Below are 11656 nucleotides of genomic sequence, written 5' to 3' on the forward strand. Positions count from 1 at the left end.
GGTTGGGGTGCGTAGGAGAAGCAACTGATCAGTGTTTCTCTTTCCCTCTCTTCCTCTTTCTCTGAAATTAATAAGTGTGTCATTGGGTGAGGATTAAAAAACAAAGAGTATAGATCTTAAAAGTTTTCATTCCAAGGTGGGGAGAAAGTAATTTTGTATGGTGATGGATGCTTACTATGGTAAACATTTCATAGTATATACAAATACCTAATAATTATGTTGTGTACCTGAAATGAATATGATGTTATGTGTCAATCATATTTAAATAACACAAAAAAACAAAAAAAATGTATGTGTAAATTTCCTTAGCTAATTAATTGGTGCAACATCGGCATTCAAGATTAATGACTAATGCCCTCCAGTTTGTGTTTAGCTAGCTAGGCTGTTAGTAAAGTACACTAAAATATTTTAAAAGGCTTTCATTTTCAAGGACAAAATATACTAATTTTTGGTAAAACATTAAAGAAGAAATATTTTTTTATATATGATGATTGTCCCAAAATTATACATTCTCAATGGGTCACTAACATGACATTCCAGAATGATGAACAATTTTTAAATCTAAGTTTTATTTTTATTTTTAATATTTTATTGATTATGCTATACAGTTTTCCCATTTATTCCATCTATGATCCCCTCCACCTGGTACCCTCCATTCCCTCTAGCAATACCTCCCTTAGCATGCCTGTGGGTCATGCATACAAATTCTTTGAATACTCAATTTCCTATACTGTTCTTAACATCCTCCTGTGTTTTCTGTACCTCCAAATTTGTACTTCTTAATCCCTTTACCTCTTCTTCCATTCTCCTCCTTCCCTTTCTGAGCTGATAACCCTTTAAATGAGCTCCATATCTATGATTCTGTTCCTGTTCAGCTTGTTTGCTTAGTTTTTTTAGATTCAGTTGCCAATAGTTGTAAATTATTACCATTTTAATGTTCATAGTTTTGGTCTCCTTTTTCTTAAGTCCCTTTTACATTTCATGTAATAATGACTTGGTGATGATGAACTCTTTTAGCTTTACCTTGTCCGGGAAGTACTTTACCTCCCTTCAATCGCTAATGATAGCTTTGTTGGATAAAGTGATTTAGGTTGTAGGTCTTTGCTTTTCTTCACTTTGAGTACTTTTTGCCAGTCCCTTCTTGCCTGCAAAGTTTCTTTTGAGAAATTAGCTGACAGTCTGAAAGGAACTACTGTGTAGGTAATTATCTGCTTTTCCCTTGCTTCTTTTAAGACTCTCTTTAGAGATGCAAATTAAAGCCACAATGAAATACCACTTCACACCAGTCAGAATGGCCATCAGAAATAAAGCAACAAACAACAAGTGTTGGAGAGGTTGTGGAGAAAAGGGGACTCTAGTGCACTGTTGGTGGTATTGCAGACTGGTACAACCACTATGGAAAGCAGTATGGGATTTTCTCAGAAAATTAAAAATGAATCTGCCTTTTGACCCAGCAGTTCCACTGCTGGGATTATATCCTAAGAACCCTGAAACACCAATCCAAAAGAACCTATGTACCCCAAAGTTCATAGCAGCACAATTTACAATAGCCAAGTGCTGGAAGCAACCTAGGTGACCATCAGTAAATGAATGGATCAAAAAATTAGGGTACATTTACACAATGGAATTCTCTGCAGCAGAAAGAAAGAAGGAGCTCGTATTTTTTGCAACAGCATGGATGGAACTGAAAAGCATTATGCTAAGTGAAATAAGCCAGGCAGTGAAAGACAAATACCATATGATCTCGCCTTTAACAGGAACCTAATCAACAAAACAAAGAAACAAGCAAAATATAACCAAAGACACTGAAATTGAGAACAGGCTGACAGTGACCAGAGGGGAGAGAGGAGGGAATTTCAGGGGAAAAGGGGAAGGGTTTGCAGGAACAAGTATAAAGGACACATGGACAATAACAAGGGGGCATAGAAATGGGAGGGAGGAGGGGAGAGCTGGGGGGTTGGCTGGGATGGGGGTCAAAGGCAGAAAACTGTACTTGAACAACAATTAAAATAATAAAAAAGATTCTCTCTTTATCTTTCACTTTTGGCATTTTTATTATCATGTGTCTTGGTGTGGTCCTCTTTGTGTCCATCTTGTTGGTGACTCTCTGTGCTTTCTTTTTTTCCTTTCTTTTTTATTTTTTTAATTGTTATTTTAATTGTTCAAGTACAGTTTTCTGTCTTTTACTCCCATCCCAGCCCACCCCCCTAGCCCTCTCCACCTCCCTCCAATTTCCACTCCCCTCTAGTTTTTGTCCATGTGTCTTTTATACTTGTTCCTGTAAACCCTTCCCCTTTTCCCCTGAAATTCCCTCTCTGTGCTTTCTGTACTGGTATGTCTATTTCCTTCTGCAAATTAGAGTTGTCTTTCTTTTCTTTTTAAAATAAGTTTTCAATTTTTACTCTATGTTTTCTCCCCCTGGCAGTTCCATGATTCAAATGTTGGTGCATTTGAAATTGTCTCACAGGCTCCTTAACCCATCCTCATTTTTTTGAATTCTTGTTTCTTCTTGCTGTACTGATTGGATGTTTTTTCCTTCCTTATGTTACCAATCATTGATTTGATTCTTGGCTTCATTCCCTTCATTGTTGATTCCCTGAATATTTTTATTTATTACACTAAGTGTAACCTTCACTTCTGCCTGGGTCTTTCTTACATTGTTGAAGTACCCAATGAGTTCCTTGAGAATTCTAATAACCAATGTTTTGAACTCCACATTGGATAGCTTGCTTATCTCCGTTTGGTTTAGTTTTTTTCTGTAGTTTTGTTCTGTTCTTATGTATTTCTTTGGGGCCATGTTTCTTTGTCTCCTCATTTTGGCAGCCTCCCCATGTTTGTTTCCATGTATTTGGTAGAGTTGTTGTAACTCCCTGTCATGGTACTGTGGCCTGTTGTAGAAAAGTGCACCTGTAAGTTGGATAGGATGGAGGAAGCCTTAGGTAATCGTTAGTGCAGGGCATCTTGTGTGAACCAGGTTGATGGAGTTTTGGATATGGCATCTGTACTCTGTGGCTATGTGTGAAGGAGGGCTCAGTAAAGGGACAATGGCCATTGTCTGACCTCTGGGTTTTTTTCCAGGAGGAAGCTGTCCCCTGGCACTTGACCTGATGCCAGACACTTCAGTTTTCCCCCATGTCCTACTGGCTTTCTTCCTGGTGTTCTACTCCAGTGCTGGAGCCAAAAGGGAGTGAATCTCCATAAGTCCTAAATGTGTTTTGGGTCCTTTAAAATGTGATGCCTGAGAATCCATCAGTGTTGTCTACCACCCCAACCCCCACTGGTTGTACAGGTAGAAGTTATGGGACGTATCTTACTGGTACTGAACCCTTGAACAGCGTGGTCTGGTGTGGGGCTGGTATCTCTCACTCCTGAGGTATCCCTCCTGATTGTTATCTACCACACATAGGTGTGGGACCATCCAACCCATGTGTCCTCGTCTATGTCCCTCCTCCCTATCTGGATCAATGTGACTTCTTTAACTCCTTGGTCGTCAGACTTCCATACAGCTTTATTTTCTGATGTTTCTGGGTAAAAGTTGTTTTATATTTTAGCTGTGATTTTTGCTATAGTTGTGCAAGAAGGCATGTTGATTTATACCACCATCTTGACTGGAATTTGAGCAAATTTTTGATAAAAACATTTACTTTGCTGGTTCTCAATCAACAATTTTTTTTTTAAATAACAGTATCTGACTCTATCCCAAATCTATTAACCCAGAACTTCCAGGATGGGGCTTTTGAGAAATAAAGGTCAAGGTAAATAGATCTAGCTAATTATTCATCCTTGGAGTCAAAGAGGCACATGCTCAGTAGCAGGGAGTGTTATAAATATTTGGATTTTAAGCTCCCATTTGACATAGCAAGAAGAGACAGCTGAAATGGGCCCAGTCATGGTCCCGGTACCCTGTCTCTCCTGTTTGCTTCTCCTTTCAGTGTGAAACAGAGCTCTGGAAAAGGAAAACTTCCACTGGGCCCCACACCTCAGCAATTATTGGAAATATGCTACAGTTGGATGCAAAGAATATCAGTCAATCCTTAAGGCATGTGAGTATGTTTTACTTCCTCCAGTAGTTTGCAAAAGGTAAGTAAATTAACATCTGTTTCTAAATAAAGTTTATTTCTTAAAATACATTTAAATAAACCATAATATGTTAAAACTATTATATATGTAATTGTAAATACTCACCATGAATTATTATTTTTGGTTTCTCATCAACAAGAGTGGTGAAATAAAATAATGCATTAGTGAGTGAAGTACACTAGGTCTCTCTATGCCAGACTCAAAATGATAAAGTAGCAAAAGAAAGGCGATCTATTGCCCTTTCTTGTTTCCACATCATTTGCTAAGTTTTTTTAGCTGGAGGTAAATGGTAAGGAAAGTGGTTTTGATTAGAAATTTCATTCAAGAAGTCATCTGAAAACATTTGACGTCCTTGGAAACATTTCAGGGGCAGTCAAATCTTTTCTATGGGTGGTGGTGTCAGCCCCCATGTGAAGGAGGGTTGTGTGTTTATGCTCCTTTCATGTACACCTGCGATTGTGCAGACATTGTGGGTAGAAAGGGTCATTTAATCCAATTTTCTTGAACATGGTTTGATTGTTTTGGAATCAGAAATCACATAGAATAATTTTGAGACCTTTATTGAAAAAGTTAGAGAACATTGTCTTTCCTATAGCATAAACATTATTTATTCTAGGGCCTTTCACCAGGTGGTACTTGTCGGTGGAAAGGTGAGAATGACTCACCACATCATCATGGAGCATGTAACAAGTGATGTGTGCTTTCATTAAATTTGCCTGTGTTTGTGTGCTCAGCTACACAGACATCTCTGAGAATTGCTCTCAGAGTCCAGGCCTTTAGTTCTGGATGATAATGATGCCATCTATGGTTTTCATTGCTTAGGCACGTCTTCATGAAATTATCATCAATTGTGATTTCTCTGTAAAGACAGCACAGTTTTCCCTGGCCAGGGTGGCTCAGTGGATTGAGTGCCGGCCTGTGAACTAAAGGGTCTCCAGTTCCATTTTCAGTCATGGCACAGGCTGGGTTGCAGCCCAAGTCCGTAGGGGGCATGTGAGAGGCAACCACACATTGATTTTTTTCCTCCTTTTCTTCCTCCATTCCCTGTCTTAAAATAAATAAAGAAAATGTTTTTTAAAGGCAGCAGTATTTTCAATACATGAGCATTAATTATTTTTTGTTACCCACTATTTACTGTATTGACTTATGTATATTGAATACATGCTACATTATAATTCCTTAAAATACACAAATATGAAGTTATATGATGTTTTATTTAACTAAATTTCCACCATTATGAACAACTCCTTACCCTGCCTTCTGTAAGTGGAATATGGCTCTGTTTTCAGTTTGCTAAACTTTGCCCCAACTTTACTGGATTTTGGTAACAAGTAATGGCAGTTATTTGCCTTCCATGACCAGTTGTAATACCTGTAAACTGCTTGTCAAAATGGCCCTGATTTATAGCTTGGATTACAAATTACCTTGTTTTTAAATACTTTTTTCCATATTAAGTGAAAGGAAAAACTGAAAATCATGTTTCACCTGTGAATTACAGACAGACAAAGAAATCCCCAAGGCTTTTCAAATCATCCTCTACCTATCAGGCTCCATAAAAGTTGCTTTAAAGCTCACAGCCCTGTAATGTTCCATGGAGCCTGGTCTAGAAGACACTAACTACACGTTTCCTTTTATTCCATGCCCTTCAATCTCCTCCCCATGCTTTAAATAACATTTATACTAAAAACCACATACAGAAGAACACATTCAAAATGAATAAAAGACTTAAATGTCAAGTGTGAAACCATAAAAATCCTAGAAGAAAACATAGTAGTAATACTTCAGACACTCTTGTAACAATATTTTTGCCAATATGAGACCTAGGGCAAGGGAAACAAAGGAAAAAACAAAGAAGTAGGACTACAATAAACTAAAAAGGTTTTGCACAGCTAAAAAAAAATGACAGACAAAATGAAAAGGACCTCACTGTATGGGAGAACATACTTGCTAATGATACATCTGATAAAGGGTTAATTTCCAAAAGAGTATACAACTCAACACCAGGAAGACCAAAAAACTATTAAATGGGCAAAGGACCTGAATAGACTCTTCTCCAAAGAGGACATGCAGATGGCCAGTAGACATATGAAAAGATGCTCAACACCATCATCATCAAAGAGATTCAAATTAAAACCACAACGAGATATTGCCTCCTACTTGTCAGAATGGCTATCACCAGTAAATTAAAAACGACAATTTCTGGTGTGACTGTGAAGCAAAGGGAACCCTTATGCACTGTTGGTAGGAATGCAGACTGGTGCAGCCACTGTGGAAAACAGTATGAAGTTTCCTCCAAAAATTAAAAATGGACCTGCTGTTGGCCCAGCAATCCAGCTTCTAGGAATATATTCTAAGAATTCCAAAACACTAATTTGAAAGAACATATGTACCCCTATGTTCATTGCATTGTTACAATAGCCAAATCTGGAAACAACCCAAGTGCCCATCAGTAGATGAATGAATAAAAAGGCATGGTACAGTTATACAATGGAATACTATGGAGCCATAGAAAAGAATGAAATCTTCCATTTTTTAAAAAGATTTTATTTATTTATTTTTAGAGAGGGAAGGAAGGGAGAAAGAGAGAGAGAAACATCAATGTACGGTTGCTGGGGGCTGTGGCCTGCAACCCAGGCATGTGCCCTGACTAGGAATCGAACCTGTGATGCTTTGGTTCACATCCAGGGGTCAATCCACTGAGCTATGCCAGCCAGGGTGAAATCTTCCATTTTGTGACAGCATGGATGGACCTGGAGATTATTATGCTAAATTAAATAAGCCAGTCAGAAAAAGACAAATATCATATGATGTCACATATATGTGGAATTTAATGAAGAAAATAAACTGACAAGCAAAACAGAAACAGAGGCATGGATAGATGGAACAGACTGACAGCTATCAACCAGGAGGGCATGGGGGCACCGGATTAAAGAAGGTGAAGGGATTAGCCAAAGAACACATATGCATGATACATAGACACAGACAACAGTGGGGTGATGGCCACAGGAAAGGGGAAGTGTGGGCTGGGAGAAATGGGAAAGAGGGGGGATGGGGACATCTGGAACAGTGTCAACAATAAAAATAAAGTACAAAAACAAATAACATGAGATCTACTCTCTTAACAAATTATTAAGTGTACATCACAGTATCGTTTACTATAACAGCAGGTCTCTAGCACTTTTCATCTTATATAACTAAAACTCTGTACACATTGAACTGTGACTATTTTCCCCTCCCCCAGGCCCTGGCAGCCAATATTCTACTTTCTGCTTCGATGAATTTGACTACTTTTGATACTTCATGCATTATTTGTCCGTTTATGATCAGCTTAGTTCACTTGAAATAATGTCCTCAAGGTTAATCCATGTTTGTGTGGATCCTGGCTGGCAGGATCCGGGTATGTTGTGGCTGCTAGAGAACAAATACACAGGGACAAGAAGAAGTCCTGTGGAGAAAAAGGGGCGGCATGGCCACTCTGAGAGAGAGAGTGCCAGAGAGCTCAGTCCCTGCCTGTACAAGCTTTTATTGCTTCTCTGGGTACATTACATGGAGGGTAGTCCTCATTTATTATGCACAGGTTCACTGCAAAGGATTACCTTTTACAGATAACAAAAGAAAGAATGTTGCTAATTACTCCAAAGAGAAGGATATTGCAGATTAGGGGGGAAAGTGGTTGAACTGGACACACGTATTGTAGTATATGACAAGATTTCTGTCTTTTTTAATGTTTGAATAATGGTCTAGTGTATGTATTTATCAATTTTCTTTATCCATTTATCATTAATGGACATCTACATTTTTTCCCACCTCTTGGCTATTGTGAATAATGCTACAGTGAATGCAAATATCTCTTAGAGACCCTGTTTCAGTTCTATTGAGCAGATACTCAGAAATGGGATTGCTGGGTCTTAATGGTAATTTCATTTCTGATTTTGGAGGGAGCAGCTCCATACTGGTTTACTGGAGTAGCTGCCCTATTTTACATTTAACTAACTGTGTACAAGGGTTCAATTCTTCCCCACCCTCACCAATACTTGTTTTGTTTCTTTTTTCTTTCTTTCTTACCTGTCTCCCTCACTCTTATCCATTCAACTCTCCTTTCCTTTCTTATTATTTTCCTTCCTTCCTTCCTTCCTTCCTTCCTTCCTTCCTTCCTTCTTTCCTTTTTAGTAATGGATATCCTAACAGATTTTAGGATGATTTTGATTTGTGTTTTCCAATGATAGTAACATTGAGCATCATTTCATACACTTCCTGACCATTAATATATCTTCATTTTTAAATATGCACAAGTTAAAGGTATTATTTAACTCATTGTTTGGAAATCAGCCATAAACAGTTGTAACAAGGTATTATAACCAGTTGTAACAAGGTTGTAACAAGGTGTTGCAGCCAGTTTAAAAGAGAATGGTCAAAAGGTACAAACCAATTTAGAGCAAGGGAATGTTGATGTGAATGCAAATGAAGGGAAAACTAGGTAGGAAAGTCAATGGAATCTCTGATGGACAAAATACAGTTTGCATGTCTATAGACAAGTATTATTTTGCATTGCTATAAGTTATAAATAATTTACAGACTGGCAAAATAGCTCCCATAGGGTCACAGTCAAATAAAACAGAAGGTTGAGCTATATGGAATGCATATATCCAGGTTAAGAAAAAACCTGAAAGGACGTGGTCTACACTCAATATTCCCCCTAGCTTTATGGAGATATAGTTGATATATAACACTGTGTAAGTGTAATGTATACAATGTGTTGATTTGATATATTTATATATTACAATATGATTATCACCATAATGTTGTCTAACACCTCCATCAAGTCACATAATTACTATTTCCTGGGAAAACACTTAAGATCTACTCTCTATAAAATGTGACACCATTAAAGTCCTAGAGGAGAACGTAGGTAGGAAAATCTCAGATATTTCACGAAGAAACTTTTTACTGACGTGTCCCCTAGAGCAAGGGACATAAAGGAAAGAATAAACAAATGGGACCTCATCAAAATTAAAAGCTTCTGCACAGCTAAAGAAAACAGTATCAAAATTAAAAGAGAACCAACTGTATGGGAAAACATATTTGCCAATGATACCTCAGACAAGGGTTTAATCTCCAAAATATATAAAGAACTTACAAGACTGCACTCTAAGAAGACAAGGAATCCAATTAAAAAGTGGGCAAAGGACTTGAACAGACACTTCTCCAAGGAGGACATACAGAAAATCCAAAGACACATGAAACGATGTTCAATATGACTAGCTATCAGAGAGATCCAAATTAAAATCACAATGAGATACCACTTCACACCAGACAGAATGGCCATCATAAACAAAGCAACAAACAACAAGTGTTGGAGAGGTTGTGGAAAAAAGGGGACCCTAGTGCACTGCTGGTGGGACTGCAGACTAGTACAACCACTATGGAAAGCAGTATGGAACTTCCTCAGAAAACTAAAAATGGATCTGCCTTTTGACCCAGTAATTCCACTGCTGGGACTCTATCCTAAGAATACTAAAACACCAATTCAAAAGAACCTATGCACCCAATGTTCATAGCAGCACAATTTATAATAGCTAGAGGCTGGAAGCAACCTAGATGCCCATCAGTAAATGAATGGATCAAAAAACTATGGTACATTTACACAATGGAATTCTATGCAGCAGAAAGAAAGAAGGAGCTCCTACCCTTTGCAACAGCGTGGATGGAGCTGGAAAACATTATGCTAAGCAAAACAAGCCAGTCAGTGAAAGGCAAATACCATGTGATCTCACCTTTAACAGGAATCTAAATAACAAAACAAAGAAACAAGCAAAATATAACCAAAGACACTGAAATAGAGGACAGGCTGACGGTGACCGGAGGGGAGAGAAGAGGGAATTTAAGGGGACAGTGGGAAGGGTTCACAGGAACAAACTTAAAGGACACATGGTCATACACTAAGGGGAGGGTGGTAATGGGAGGGAAGTGGGGAGGGTGGGAGGGAGGGCTGGATTGGGAGTAAAAAGGAGAAAACTGTACTTGAACAATGATTAAAATAAAAAAAAAGATCTACTCTCTTAGGAGCTTTCGACTATATACTGCAGTTCATCATCTATAATAACAATGTTGTGCCTTAGATACCCAGAAATTATTCACCATCTAACTGGAAGTTTGTACTCTTTGGCCAACATCTCCCCATTTCCCTACCCACCAGCCCTTAGTAGCCACTCTTCTATGCTCTGTTTCTACAATTTCATCTTTATTTGATTCCACATGTAGGTGATATCCACAGTATTTGTCTCTATCTGACTTATTTCACTTCGAATAATGCCCACAAAATTCATGCATGTTGTCACAAATGGCAGGATTTCTGGGGGGTGCAAGCCAAGGGGCTGGAGGAAGGATCATGAACTGCGGAGACCTAGGGGCATGCTTTCCCTGCTGGGCTGGTGGTTGCCTGGCCACAGGTTCACCTAGATGCACTGTGGGCACAGCCTAAGAAGTGCCAGAGCCAGAGTCCTGCCTGTAGGTTGGTGGCTGTGGTGGTGGTGCAAGTACTTGTGGCCACTTCCCAGCCCTCCCTGTCCAAAACACTCAGACTTCCACTAGAGGATTATCTCTAGCAACCAGCTCTGAGGGAACCTGCATCAAGGAAATTTCCATTGATGGGAACATCACTGCAGGGAAGGGAACATTTGTGAATACCCTTAAGCAAGTCTGCGAGGATTGGGAAGTGGTTCCTGAACCTGTTGCCAGATGGTGCAATGTTCAAAGTACTACAGTGAATTTCAGGAATTGACAACATCTCAGAGAAGTGGTGGGAGTGTTCTTCAGATGATGTAGGAGGAACCTGGGCAATGGCCTTTTACCTTCCAGTTGTATGCCTACCTGGGTGGAATATGAGCTCAGCTTGCCTCTCTCAATGGCAAGCTCAAAGATGTGGAGAAACCTGTATTATTTTTTGAATGGTGACAGGTATATTTTTGACATCTAATTTGTATGAATGTGATTGAATGAATGAAACATAGTGGACAATTTACCAAGACTGGCATGAATGGGTGAATAACTAGTTCAGCCAAAGCCTTGAACTAGGTGGAATCATTTATCCTCAAATCACTCCAGAGAAATGCTTGAGTAGAATACATATATGGGGAAGAAATGATGAGCAAGGCATTCCTCTTGAGTATTTAGAGAAGCTTCACTATAAGCATAAAAGCTGTCTCCTGTATAGAATACTGAAAACCACCTTTGATGATCTACAAGAAGTACCTGTCTTAACACTGGATGTTATTGAAGACTAAGACCAAATATAAGGTCTGGCTGCAAAGGTCAAAGAATTTTTTGAGTAATTTGTGATCTTGCTGAAGACTAGATGGAGTGAAATGATTCCAGATACTTGAGCCTTGTGTATCTTTGTAACTACATATACATACAGGTCTCTTTAGATAACCTAAGTTTTTAACTACTTTAGTTCCAAGAAAAAATACTTTTTAAAATAAATCCTATATAAAATTTTATGACCAGTTTCTCTTCTGTTTTCTCTTCTCTCCTCCCCTCCCCTCCTCTCCTCTTCTCCATTTTCTCACTCTTTCTC

At 38.6% G+C, this 11656-nt stretch overlaps 1 pseudogene; it reads left to right on the plus strand.

The window, feature by feature from the left end:
- The first annotated feature begins 7425 nt into the window (after window positions 1-7425).
- Window positions 7426-11436, plus strand: LOC114497058 (annotated as a pseudogene).
- Window positions 11437-11656: the final 220 nt, after the last annotated feature.

This window comes from Phyllostomus discolor, chromosome 5 (genome assembly GCF_004126475.2).
Source record: "Phyllostomus discolor isolate MPI-MPIP mPhyDis1 chromosome 5, mPhyDis1.pri.v3, whole genome shotgun sequence".
In the NCBI taxonomy this organism is placed as follows: Eukaryota; Metazoa; Chordata; class Mammalia; order Chiroptera; family Phyllostomidae; genus Phyllostomus; species Phyllostomus discolor.